A 13,642-nucleotide genomic window follows, 5' to 3' on the forward strand; every position below is an offset into this window, starting at 1 on the left:
GGCATCACAAATATTCTGAAATGTTCAAAACAGTGTCCAAAACTAATCATATTTTTTACAATGCATGACATTTCTTGGCTTTACTATCTTGTTATCAAAGCCATATTTTTATTATGATCTTAATCACAGAGGACATATAAGGACTGCTTTTATGCCAGAATCCATTTCTGCAGGGATTTATGAAACTGCTCTCATTTAAGAAATTCTTTAAATAACTTTTGCTTTTCAGCATTCTATTTTTGCCATCATGTTATTGTAGTTATATCTGTCTTGGATATGAAAACTGTGATATTGCACTCTGGTAATCAAGAACGCACCTCATACAGAGCTTTGGGTTCAAATACTTGTATAGGTTTACCATCCTTATTCAGTTTAAGGGGTACAAGGGATTGTGATATTATAGTTCTCAGTTGCAATGTTTTAGAATAACACCCATAATCAAGGAATAAAACAAATGGTTTAAGTACCAGAATATAAGATGGGTATTACTGTTACTCAAGGAACACAACTGTTCTAAAATACCAGTAACATAACACATATGTTATGAGCTTGCAGCCACTGTCTGCCCACAAGTTCAACAGGAACAAAACATCTTTAGAACATGAAGCATTTATTTATTTATTTAAATAGGAAAAAAACAAAGTGCTTCTTTTTTTTCCGGTGTGATCCCTAAGCAAAGATCTAGTTAAGTGACATACTTAGGAAAGTCAAGTTTAAGAGAATTCAAGCCAGAGATGTAGCACCAGGTGTCTCAGTGTCTCACTGCTTTAATCTTCTGTGATGTATTGTCACATCCATTAACTACACAAGCATCTCTATATGCTGATCAAACAGAATACCCACATTTCATCTGTCTTGCAAATTCAGATATCCTGCTCCTTTTATATGCAATATACAAGTAATTTTCTGAACGGCCTTTTTGTAGTCATATCTGACTGCATCTCTTGACCTTTTTCACCTCTTGTATGCCCTCTTCTTTGCTTTTGTTTCTTTTCCTGACCTCTCCCTTCAGTTGTTTCTTTCCCTGCCCATTCCTTGGATTAATGTTAATTATTTTCCTGAAATTCATTCACCCCTTTCATTATCATCCTATGTCACTAGCCACTGTCTCACCAATCTTCCTGTAGTCTAAGTAACCCCCCAACCCTATAGTACCACATAAACATTTACATATTTGGTCTTGGCTTACTTGTACTAATAGTGTATCTCACTACAAAATTATCTCTATTATCTTGCAGCATCTTCAGTTCTATGTCAAATATCTACTTATAAGAGATGGAAGATAAAACAATTAAGGTAGCACTGTGGTGAAACTGGGGCTAACCCACAGCTTGTATGAAGACACTGCCTCAAAATGTTTACTTTGAGAAAGGTGACTTGACTCTCATTCTAAATCTAACACTACAATAAGACAGAAAGGCAACACTTTCACTGACTAACGGTATACTGCATGAGATGCTGAAAGGTCAAGCTGTGAAAATAGGAGTATAATCCTGAAGAAGTGTTAATAATGGATGACTCTTGTTATATAGTGGATGTCTGCTGGTTAAGTCTTGATTTTCTGCTGTATATCACAACACAGACCTGCATTTGAAAGGAGCTACATAAGTGTATGCAGACAATTTTAGTGTTGATACTGTGAAGAAGCTTTGTTGAAAACTACTTTTATTACTAAAAAGCTTGTATATTCTTCCACTGTTGTGTAGCTATAGAGTTGGTGTGTGTGTATATGTGTGTGTGTCTCTCTCTCTCTCTCTCTATATATATATATATATATATATATATATATATATATATATATATATATATATATATATATATATTATATATATGTTTGGGAGTTTGCAAAATGGATATCTTTTGCAGATCACTGGAAGTGCTTTACAGCAATGTGTTTTTACAGTACTGTCACTTGCTGAAATTTCCTTAGACAAATCAAAACGAATCCCACTTGAAATGTATAATTTTAGTTTTTATCAGCTTTGTTTTTAGTTTTTTTTTTCTTGTGCTAAAACCATTTACACAGATGTTGGTTCTGCAAAAAAGAATTCATGTTTTTTAGCTTGCTTAGTCTTAACTAGGGATTTTCAACCTATAGAAAAAAATAATGTATTTAAAATGGTACCTCTGGCAGGTGAGGTAACCATTTATTTTAGTGCTGCTGTGTCTATGGGGCTATTGAACTGAGTACATGATGTACTACACTGCCCTAATGAAGATCGAGTGTCTCATATATGGTCGCAACAAAACTGTTGAGGAGGTTGGAAAAAGGAGTTTCATTATTGTCTTTTGGTGGAAATAAGAATTGTGGTCATAAACGTTTGACTAGTTTAATATTTTTTTAAATAATTCTGTTAGTGTAGTTAGTGTTTGGAAATTAACTATGATGGAGGATTTTAATATAACAGCAGATGAAAAACAACACTAGGTTATGAAATAGAGTGAGACAGAAAGTCTGTGACTGGATGTGCGGCTGTAATATTTCCTCACTCTGATACAAATTTTTCACCACAGTACTTTTCTGAAGTGCAATAAGTACCCTTTATACTCTGTAACATAAAGACGCTATTAAATATTGGGAATAGTCATAAAATTCAAAAAAGAACTAGGGAATAAAGATATTTAGTGATAATGACTAAAAGAGAAATACTTAAAAAAATCTGAATCTCATATGCTTACATTTAGCCTTTGTTAACCAACTAGAGATTACACCAAAATAAAACGTCTAGCGGTTAGCACAGATAATTAAGGCTATGAGTTGTTAACAAGCTGCTCCCTGTAGCTCAAGGTGCAGAGTTTGGTTCTTTCACATTCATTTTCCTACTTAGTGACTTTGAGCAAATCATTTAACAGGACAGTAGTCATAGGTCACCTCTGAAAAGACACACTTTGCTTCCAAAGGGTTTATTTAGATTCATAGTTTCATAGGTAGGTACTAGGCTATCGGCCCAAGGGCCTAAGCAAGCCTGACAACAAGGTTCCCTGGCTTACGCCACCCAAGAAAGTTAATTTCCTGTGCCCCTGTCGAGCAGAGCCACAGAAGTGATCCCCGGGGTGTATTTCCTATTTCCCATCCATTCATCAAGATTTTTCTTGAAGAGTGCTAATAAGGAAGTTTGCTTGACATAGATGGGTAGCTTGTTTCAGAATATGGAAAGTCTCTGGGACAGGAATCTATCACTTCAGCATGTCCTGTTTATTGTGGTGATACGGTTTAGGTCCCTAGAGTGTGTAGCTTGGAGGGATTTGGATTTCTTTAGGTGTAGCATGTCCAATAGCTCTGGGTTTAACATAGCTTTATATGTTAGACAAAGATCTCCTCGGAGTAGGCAATATGCTACAGAGTAAAGCTGGAGTTTTTTGAGACAGTCAGTGTAGAGCATCTGTTTGAGGCCAGTAATCCTATTTGTGAGGTACTTCTGTGGCCTTTTCAACTGCTGCAGATGTCTTGTGAGGTATATTCCAAAAGGGGCATTGTACTCTATAATGGGTCTAATGAGTGCCGAGTGGAGGAGAACAATGACCTCTTTTTTCCTGGATGAGAACCCTTTTGTGATGAGTTGTGTCACATAAAAGGATTTCCTGACTACTGAGGTGATGTGATTATCAATGGAGAGACTACTGTCCACATGGGTTCCAAGGCCTCTTATCACACATTCGGCATTAAGTAGACTGCCGTTTATGTGGTAGTTCATGGGTACAGAGTTTTTATCAAAGGGGATGACAGTGCACTTTTTGGCATTGAGCCATGCCTCTGACACCAGGTATCTGTCTCAGTGAGGCCCTTCTGTAGGATGTCCACATAATTTGGGGACTCGACTATGGCTCCTAGTTTGCAGTCATCTGTGAACTTTGTTAGCCAGAGGCCTTCTGTGTTAGCCTGCACTTCAGAGAAGTAGATACCAAACAGGAGAGGTCCCAGGACTGAACCCTGTGGTACTCCACTTGTCACTGGTTTGAAGTCAGATTTGGAGTCTGCAACTTTTACAGTGTGGGTTCTGTAAGTGAGACAGTTGGCAACCCATCTTGTGACATAGGGATTTATACCTAGTTTAGTGAGTTTAGCTATAATTCCAGAATGGGGGATGGTTTCGAAAGCCTTGGCGAGGTCAAGATAGGCTGTGTGAACCACCTTACCCTCGTCAACGGCTTTGGTGACTGCCTCAAAAAAGTTGATCAGGTTCAGAAGGCATGATCTGCCTTTCACAAACCCGAACTAGGTGGGGTCCAGAGTTTGGAGGTTACCAATGTCTTTGTTTATGTGTTCCATGATGATACGTTCCATGGCCTTGCAGACCAGGCTCATCAGGCTAATAGGGCGATAGTTCCCAGGATCAGTGGTGGCTCCCCCTTTGTGGTTTGATTAACAAACATAGGGTCTATATTATATCATCGAATGCTTAAAAAAGCGAACGCTGATTGATCGACCTAATTTAAGTGAAAGCTTACAATCTCGAACTGTCAGATCAGCGATTTTTTTCCCAGGGAAAAAAATTGCTGATCCAAAACACATACACACAACACAAACACACCAAACAAACAGAAATCCACACACATACACCTAAAATATGATACCTAACCCTACACTAAACTGTGCACACACCACTAACTACCCACTTACCTTAACCCAAACCCTAACCCTAAGGTCCGTCACTATCACACACTCACCTCACCCGCTCCCTAACCCTAACTCACTTAAATCCGCCCTAACCCTCATGTCCACTCAATCGCACACACACCTAACCCGAGCCCAACCCTAACTCACCTAAATCACCCTAACACTCACATCCACACAATCGCACACTTACCTGAGTCCGATCGGTAACTTTCCACCATAACACTGAAAATACCAAAGCAACAGAAACGGACAACCAAATTCTTTCCCTAGTGAAAAAAATAGAGTTTCTGCTGCTTCGATATTTTGCAGTTTCGCGAAAATAAATTCGATCAATCAGCGTTCACTTTTTTAAGCATTCGAGGATATAATATAGACCCCAAACATATAAAATAAATAATTAAATAAAACAAGTGTCCATAACTAGGCTAATTGAAACCAACCTCTAAGGCACATCAGACATATTCTGGATAGGTGTGACTTAAATTATGTCCTGGTAAGACATAAATATAAATAAAAAAAGGAAAGGCTTCACTCAACCTATAGAAGGTTCATTATGTCAAAAAATAACAATAAAGCCGAACTCAACCATGGCTAAAAAAGAATAAAATTCACAAGTTTTCATATGAGTTATACTTGCTAGTAAGACTAAAGTAAGTAGTGAAGTATCTCATAATTAGATAAAGAAAATTAGGTGCGATAACCAAAACAATACACTCTGAATTCCATTTTATTGTCAATATCTGGATGAACAAATTTAGTTTCAGTTTCAGCAAGCTAGTAAATCTCTGGTAAGTTCTTACAGCCATGAATCCTCTTAAAGTCTTATTAATGAAATGTCTTACTATGGTCCTCATCCCAAGGATATGGCAACAAGCAATTGTGGTTGCTATTCATATGGGTTAATCTACATTTGATCCCAAGAACTATAGATCTATTAGCCTCACCAGTATCTTCTGGAAGCCTATATAAAAAATCATTATAGATCCAGCTAAGAGAGGAAGTAGGTGACCTTCTGCTTCTAGACAGAAATCAATATGAATTTGAAAATGTAGGTCATGTTTCTTTAAGTTTATAATTTCTTTAGGTGTTCAGTGTATCCGCGGATGAGGGAGCTGTCTCTTCATATCACCTAAATACATCTTACTATGTCCACTAGAGGCATTATTTAAAAATTAATAAACTTGGCATTGCTATTCATGTTATTCATTGGACTGCACGTTGGTTATCATACAGAAGCTGAAAAGTAAGGATGGATTGGATACTTCCTGCACTAAGTGCCCAGTGGAGTGGCAAAGAGCTCCAGTTTCAGCTCAATATTTTCAGCACCATTTTTTCTGACATACTCGCAGAAGACAAAAGCCTCTGCCTCACTAATTTGGTAGATGGTTACAAACTTGCTCCATACTGGAAGTTTGAGAACGGATAATGCAAACCTGAAACAATGAAACCTTAAGTGCAATTGAACAAATGTAAGAGTGAACTTCAAAAGTTGCTGATACACATTTAAAGTGTTTTTGTGCAGGGGGCAAGTCCCCGCTCTTGCATCCCCCACACTAGCGCTACTTATATATACTAACTCTAAGATCAATGTACATTGATGAAGAGAGAATACTCAGATACAGCAATTTCAAAGTATTATATATTCCCTGTAACAGCAATTAAATTCTTAAAATTCTGAGGATGGGTCCTTAAATATAAAAGAGGAACCCCTACAAACTAGGAGAGCACTGCCCTCCATTAATGTTTGTCTAACAAGGGGTTAATCTGATGTGAAGTGTTCATTGGAGGGTTTGAATTAATTGGACAAATTGGTTACATTTAAATAAGGCTGTTTTATTTTATTTTGTGATCTGAAGAAGCGTATTAATATGAGAAAGCGCTCATCCCTGTTTTTATCCACAATAAATGCATTGGATTTTATAACTGCTTCTGCCTTTTCCTGTGTTGGGACTGTACGTGTGCTTCTTTGTCTGTTCTTCTATTTTGTAACAGACAGTCCCTGGTTGGTGTGGTGATCTTTGTTGAGTACTACTGTACTGTATCATACTCACAGTATCAATGGCACAGTTGTGGCCACTGGCAATCACTCTCATATTTTTGCAGGTCCCTCTGGAATGACAGCAAGGCAGCCAATCCATGCTGGTGAGTGTGTAATAACAATACTATTGCTAATGACATGTGCATGTCATATGGAGGTGTAGTGTGTGCACGTGTAACACCTATGCATAATGCATGCTGTGCATGTTTGCTGTGAGACTATGCATATCCCATTATTCTCAGTAGCTGCCTCACTCACATGCAATATACAGAGCATGACACACATCTGTGGCAACACAGTACTGGACATTGGATAGGCATACCTGATACACATGTACACAACACACACATGTTTGGCATAGACACTACACCTTAGCCTGCTACACATGTCCAATTATGACACCTGCTGTATGCCCACCCTTCAGTATCTCACTTATCATCTATGCAGCACACATAATATACCAGAGGGGTAGAGGCCTATCATGTCTTTGTGCAACAGTCTTGAACAAATAATACATTCATGTTAGGCAATACTCACTATTGGCCACCATACACACCCATGTAACAAATGGCTGTGTAATTATGGATGTAGTCATGTTACTGCACTTCAGGTACAGCATGCTAGCTGCCTGTCTGGCACACATTATTATTATTGACTGACCACAAAAAGCATGTTGGTCATGGCTCACGTTACTATACCACATCCAGTTCCACTGACCACAAAAGTACACATAGCAGTTATTGCGTAGCACCATCATGTGTTGTGTGTGTGCAAATATATGCACCCACAGCTTGTAACACTTGCACAACATTGTTCTGTCCTTGTACACATTGTGTCCCAGGGTGGAGACAATCACTGAATAACTACACACAAGCATCAAGTACATGTATACTGTTATTAACAAGGGCTATCTACACTTGCACTGCATGTTCCTGTGCAACACATAATCTGCATGCTGACACGTGTGCAGTGATGTTTTTCCTTGTGATACTGTCACCCACCCTCAAACAGTATTGTGTATGTGTTGGATTGCAGGTGTGTCTGTGTTTATATCTGCTGTACTGAAGAGTGTGCCTGTGTGCTTGTGTGCTTGTGTGCCTGTGTGAGTGTGTGCCTGTGTGCCTGTGTGCCTGTGTGCTTGTGTGCCTGTGTGCTTATGTGCCTGTGTGCCTGTGTGCTTGTGTGCCTGTGTGCCTGTGTGCCTGTGTGCTTATGTGCCTGTGTATCTGTGTGCTTGTGTGCCTGTGTGCCTGTGTGCCTGTGTGCTTGTGTGCCTGTGTGCCTGTGTGCCTGTGTGCTAATATCGTGTACACATTTGTAAACTGTGTTTCCTATCTTCCTCTCACAGGTTCTGATGTTGCTCTGGTGGAGTGCAGCAGGGAACCTGAAGCCACTGCTGGGGATAGTGATAATGATGGTACATGTGTAATGGCACAGGGAGGTGTGACAGGGTCTGTCGTTGGTCAGCCAATTGACACTACACAGCAGTCAACCCCATTAATGTGCACAGTCATCCTGCCGATACATCCATTGTCACCAATGTCCTTAGCTGAGGGACAGCATACAGTGGGCATTGACCAGGGTAGTGTGGTATCATTGGCGCATGCATCCCCTCACAGCAGCCATGGCCAGATTCCTGACATTACACCACACAGGCAGATGTCCAGGGGTTCTCGTGGGTGCATCCGTGGTCGTACGGCCCCTGTCAGACATGCCCACAGAGGTCTTTCAACCTCAGCTATGTTCCGGGCTGTAATGCAGGCACAGGCACGTATGGAACTGTACACCAGACAGGGTCTGAGGGAGCTCAGAGTACATCGCACCACTATGAATGACACTATGCATGACGTTGCGGCTGCCATCCGTAATATCAGTGAGGTCATTGATAGACGTTGGGGGGACAGATTAGATCTCTTCCACAACTACATGTCCAGGAGTGAGGACAGTGCAGGATGGTTGAGGCGTCGACGTGGACGTATGCCAGCAACATCATCAGCTGGCAGTCATCACGGATGACAACAACCCCGCAGCCGCTCCCATAGTGCCAGTACCAGCCCCAGCAATGCTGGGTCTGTGCTGTCATTAGACCGTCCTAGAAGACCACGTGCACATGGCTCTGGACAGTCCCAGCAGGGACATGTGTCCAGTCAACAACCCACTGCCTCTGATGACAGTACCCAGTCTGACTTAGTACCTGATACTGTCCGTAGCACCCCTACCCAGGCACAAATACCATGTCTGTGGCCAGAGACAGTGATCTGTATGACCTGGCAGGTACAGTCTGTGGCTGTCCACAAACACCCGTATATGGCAGCCACATGGTGGAACTGAGTGCATGCATACATACACACATAATGCTAACACCTAGGGCTAACACATACACACACATCGCATCAACATTGCCCCATGTTGTACTGTTGTCCCTCACTAACACACACACACATACATGTCGATTGGATGTGTCAATGGCAGACTCTGGCAAACCAAGTACACACCCTGTGCATATGATGAAACTGTGCCACCTCCTGCCATCTGTAACATTGATGCAGGAACAGGATAGCATGGTGCTGATGTACAGGGTGACTACATAGCACTGTAGTAATATTATCATGTTGTTAACAGTACAGTGTAATGATATCATTGTGTGTATAAACGAGCATGCATGATGCATTAACATTATGATTGTCATTGTAGTTTTGTATACACCAGTGTTAATTCCCAAAGTGTACTGTCTGCAGATGTGCCACATGGCTGTTCTGTGTACCTGTGCCTGCATGTGTTGGGGTGTGGACAGTACATGTGTGATGTTTGCAGCACAGAGTTGCAGGTGTACATTTGTGAACATGGTTAGCATGGAACATGACATGGTTTGACAGTATGCTGTGGGTGATAGTTTCCAAATGTCAATGGTCTGCATTCTGGTAGTATACACAGCCTACATAGCCTGACATTCAGTGGTCATTACATGGTGTCTCCTCAACTGATACACAGATGTAGGAACCCGGTGTCAGTGATATCCCTGCAGTACTACACTATACCAGTAGCCATTCTTACTGAGTCCCACACATCCCTGGGAACAATAGTCTTTGGCATATAGCAGTCTCACGTATATGCCAACACACTACGGATATGTCCATCCATGACTGCAAATGCATACAGTGGCCTACAATGCATTCTACACATGACACACCTAACCACCACAAGGGTATCATACAGACAGATACCTGTTGTCCAAGCCATGCTGTATTGCTGTAATGCAACTGTAGCATTGTCATCGGCACGTACTTAACATAGTCTTCCAACAGTACCATGTAGGTGGTAGCACCCATCATGTAGAACGGGTAATGGTGTGTACATGTGGACAAGTGTTATCTTGTCTATCCTGTGATATTCACATTTACAAAGGTATTCTGCAGTCCCTTGGTGTATCACCTAAGCAAGAAGGTGTCTGTATGCATATCAGCAACAGTTGCCATACACCTACACTGGAAGTCCATTACTCACAGACTTTGCTGTGTTTTAACATGTCTGACATATACTCCAGACATGAACCCTCACCCACATTAATCTATCAAAGCTTTCATGGGTGTGTGTCACATAGTTGGCCTAGGACACAGATCACTGCAGTAGCCTGCATTGTCACCAACATACATGTATGGCCTAAGGTCTGGGAAGCTGCGGCACATGCTGGCAAAGGTAACAACTGTATTCATATGAGGCAGACTTCACACATAGGAACTATTAAAGGTCACAGGTACATATCTGTATGTGGCACACACATACCTGATGTGTGCATTGAAATTACTGTTATAATAATATGTCATACAATAATAAAAGCAAAACACACAACACATTGACAAACTATGTGAAAAACACACACATTGCATTTGTAGGATTCAAACCCCTACTTAACTATGTTATGATACTTGAGAGAGATGCATTAGCACAGCGAGCTATTCTCATTACTGGATGATTTCCCTTCTCCTGCTGTATTTATAGGGTGCTGACATCATCAGTCTTTCCAAAGAGAAATGTACATCTTTTACTATCCCTCAGTATGGGGGATAACAATATCTGTGCATTAACAGACACCTAGTTCAGGGTCACATATGTACACTGGCACTGCCAGGTTATGTTCTGTACCATGCTTCGTGATCACAGGACTTGTAACACACAGCACAACTAGGGGGTGTATCCATATACATCACAGATACACACACCTCTGGGTTGGTACCACTGCACTAAGCATGACAGGCCATACATATACAACTACCATTGTGCAAAACTGCCTTTTGGTTTGGTGTGTAGTTCAGACCACCCCCCATACCCAGGAACAGCACTCGGCTTTCCTGGGAACAGTGTAGGATATGAAGGTCTTCACACACACCATTATAGTGGTTGACTTCAGGTACATGAATATTGACTGGGGATACTTCTCAGGCCTCAACAACATCTCCCTACAGCCACTACAATTTGTGAATCCATGTGCTATGGCACAACCAGTCACCACAGCCACAAGGGGGAATACATATTGGACCTGATCATCACCAACATGGGGACTCTATGTTCCACACCAGAGGTAGAACCCTCATTGTTAAGATCAGACCATAAACAACTTTCCCTGGACATCCATATCCCGTCCCCACCCCCAGCCAAGGAAATCACTGTAAAGAATTTCTCAAAAGCAGACTTTGCACTTGTGAAGACTGGGGTGGAATACTTCAAAGACCCCGTGCTGGAGGATAATACAGCCCAATCTGTAGAATCCTTTACAAACGCATTCTATGAGCACCTGCAGGTATGCATTGATCATGCTATCCCAAATAAAACCATGACTCCTCCAAAACAGGAGACCTGTCTGGTTGACCCTGGCCATATATAAGCTGTACAACAGAAGGAGGAAGCTACTACATAACAGAGCATTATCCCGCAGATGGAGGACATCTCTGAACAATATTGGCAAGACACTTCAATCCCTCATATAATCATCACTTGCAAGTTTTGACAGTGAAATTGACCAGACACTACAGATAATCACAAGGCCTTCTTTAGTTATGTCAGGAATATGTGTGGAAACACCCAGATATGCTCTGAATTGTTGCATAACAGCACAAAATATGCCAAACCTACAGACATAGCCTACACCCTGGCAGACAGAGTCTGCACAAACATCCCCCCTTACCCCCGAAGGGTACAGATGCCCATCCCAAATGAATGTAACCTCCCTGACATCGCAGATGCACAGGTGAAAGGTGCCCTCTCCACAGCAAATAACACAGCATATGTATGGGACTGGATGGTGTCCCAGACTGTGTCCTACACGAGCTCTGAGTAGAACTGAACACTCACATTGTCACTGTTCCAACTTAGCCTTACTACAGGATATGTACCCTGAGAATGGCATACACATACAGTGCTCCCACTCCACAAAGGTGGTGCCACAACGGACCACAGGAACTATCACCCCATAAGCCTGACTAGTGTGGTAGAAACAGCTATGGAGCATATTATCATGGAAGTCATAATCAAAAACATTGTGAGCCTCCAGACAGTGGATCATACACAATTCGGCTTTGTTAAGGGCAGATCTTGCCTCTTACATGTAGTTCATATCTTTGAAATGGTTACTGAAGCCATGGATGAGGGCAAGGTAGTTCACACAGTCTACCTGTACCTTGCAGAAGCCTGCAACACAATACCCCACTCAGGCATCATACATATGCTTACCAGCTTAAATATCAACCCCTATATCACTAGATGTGTTGCTATCTGCCTCAGGGATGGAACACACATGGTCAGAATTGCAGGTGCCATGTCCAGCTCCAGACCAGTTACAACTGGTGTCTCACTGGGCTCAGTTGTGGGACCTGTCCTGTTCGGTATGTACTTCTCTGAGGTTCAGACTAACACGGGGGGATTATGTCTAACAAACATCACAGATGACTGCTAACTGGGGGCCATAAGCGACACTGCAGCTGACACATGCTTCCTCCATAAGGGTCTCACAGAGATGGATGCTTGTTGCCAGAGTCATGGCCTTGTGCTAAATGCTAAGACATGCATACTCATCCCCTTTGGGGAAAACAAGATGCACACAAATTACCACATAAGTGGTAATCCATTATGTACAGAAGATGTATTTACAGATTTGGGGACCAACATAGATCATAACCTCTCCTTTTCTAATCACATTGACAGAGTCATTGCAAAGACCTTTATATAGCCCTCTTTATCACATGGGGGTTTGCATGTAGATCATGGGAGGTCATTGTGGCCCTCTACTAGTCACTCATCAGGCCCATGTTTGACTACAATGCCCCTTTTGGGGTGTACCTTACCCAACACCTGCAGAAACTACAGTGACCACAACAGTACCTCCCCAAGAGGATCATGGGCTACACACAGATGTCCTATGCAGCTCAACTAAAGGATCTCCAGCTCTACTCAGTTGCTTAATGCCTACTCAGAGGTAATATATGCCTGACGTACACAGCCATGTCAAACCCAGAAGTAATGGACATGCTCCACCTCATAACATCCAAGACCCTTAGAGCTAGACACTCCAGGGACTTAAACCTCAGCACAAAACTAAATGAGCCATGCTGCAGGGATAGATTCATTACCCGGAGGCTCCCCTCACTCTGGAATTGAATCCCAATTAGAGTTAGACATAGCCCCTTGCCAACCCTCTTCCAGCAAAATCCGGCCGCATGGATGGGAACTTGCAAATTCACCCCTGGGATCTCCACTGTGTCCCTGCTTGACAGGGGCACATCAAACTAGCCTTAAAGGGTGCCTTCTGTGACCTACTTTACAGAAGCACAGTAGGGTGCCTAGGCTTATGAATTCCCTAGGGCAGACAGCCTAGTATCGACCTCTGCATCTATGTTTATGCTCAGCATGCACAATATTTGTTGCTGATACTGTTTGCAGGTCTTTATTGCCGTAGCTTTCCCAGTTTCTATGAACAACTTGTGTATCTGCGT

Source organism: Protopterus annectens, chromosome 7.part0, assembly GCF_019279795.1.
Source record: "Protopterus annectens isolate FY-2018-M chromosome 7.part0, PAN1.0, whole genome shotgun sequence".
In the NCBI taxonomy this organism is placed as follows: Eukaryota; Metazoa; Chordata; order Ceratodontiformes; family Protopteridae; genus Protopterus; species Protopterus annectens.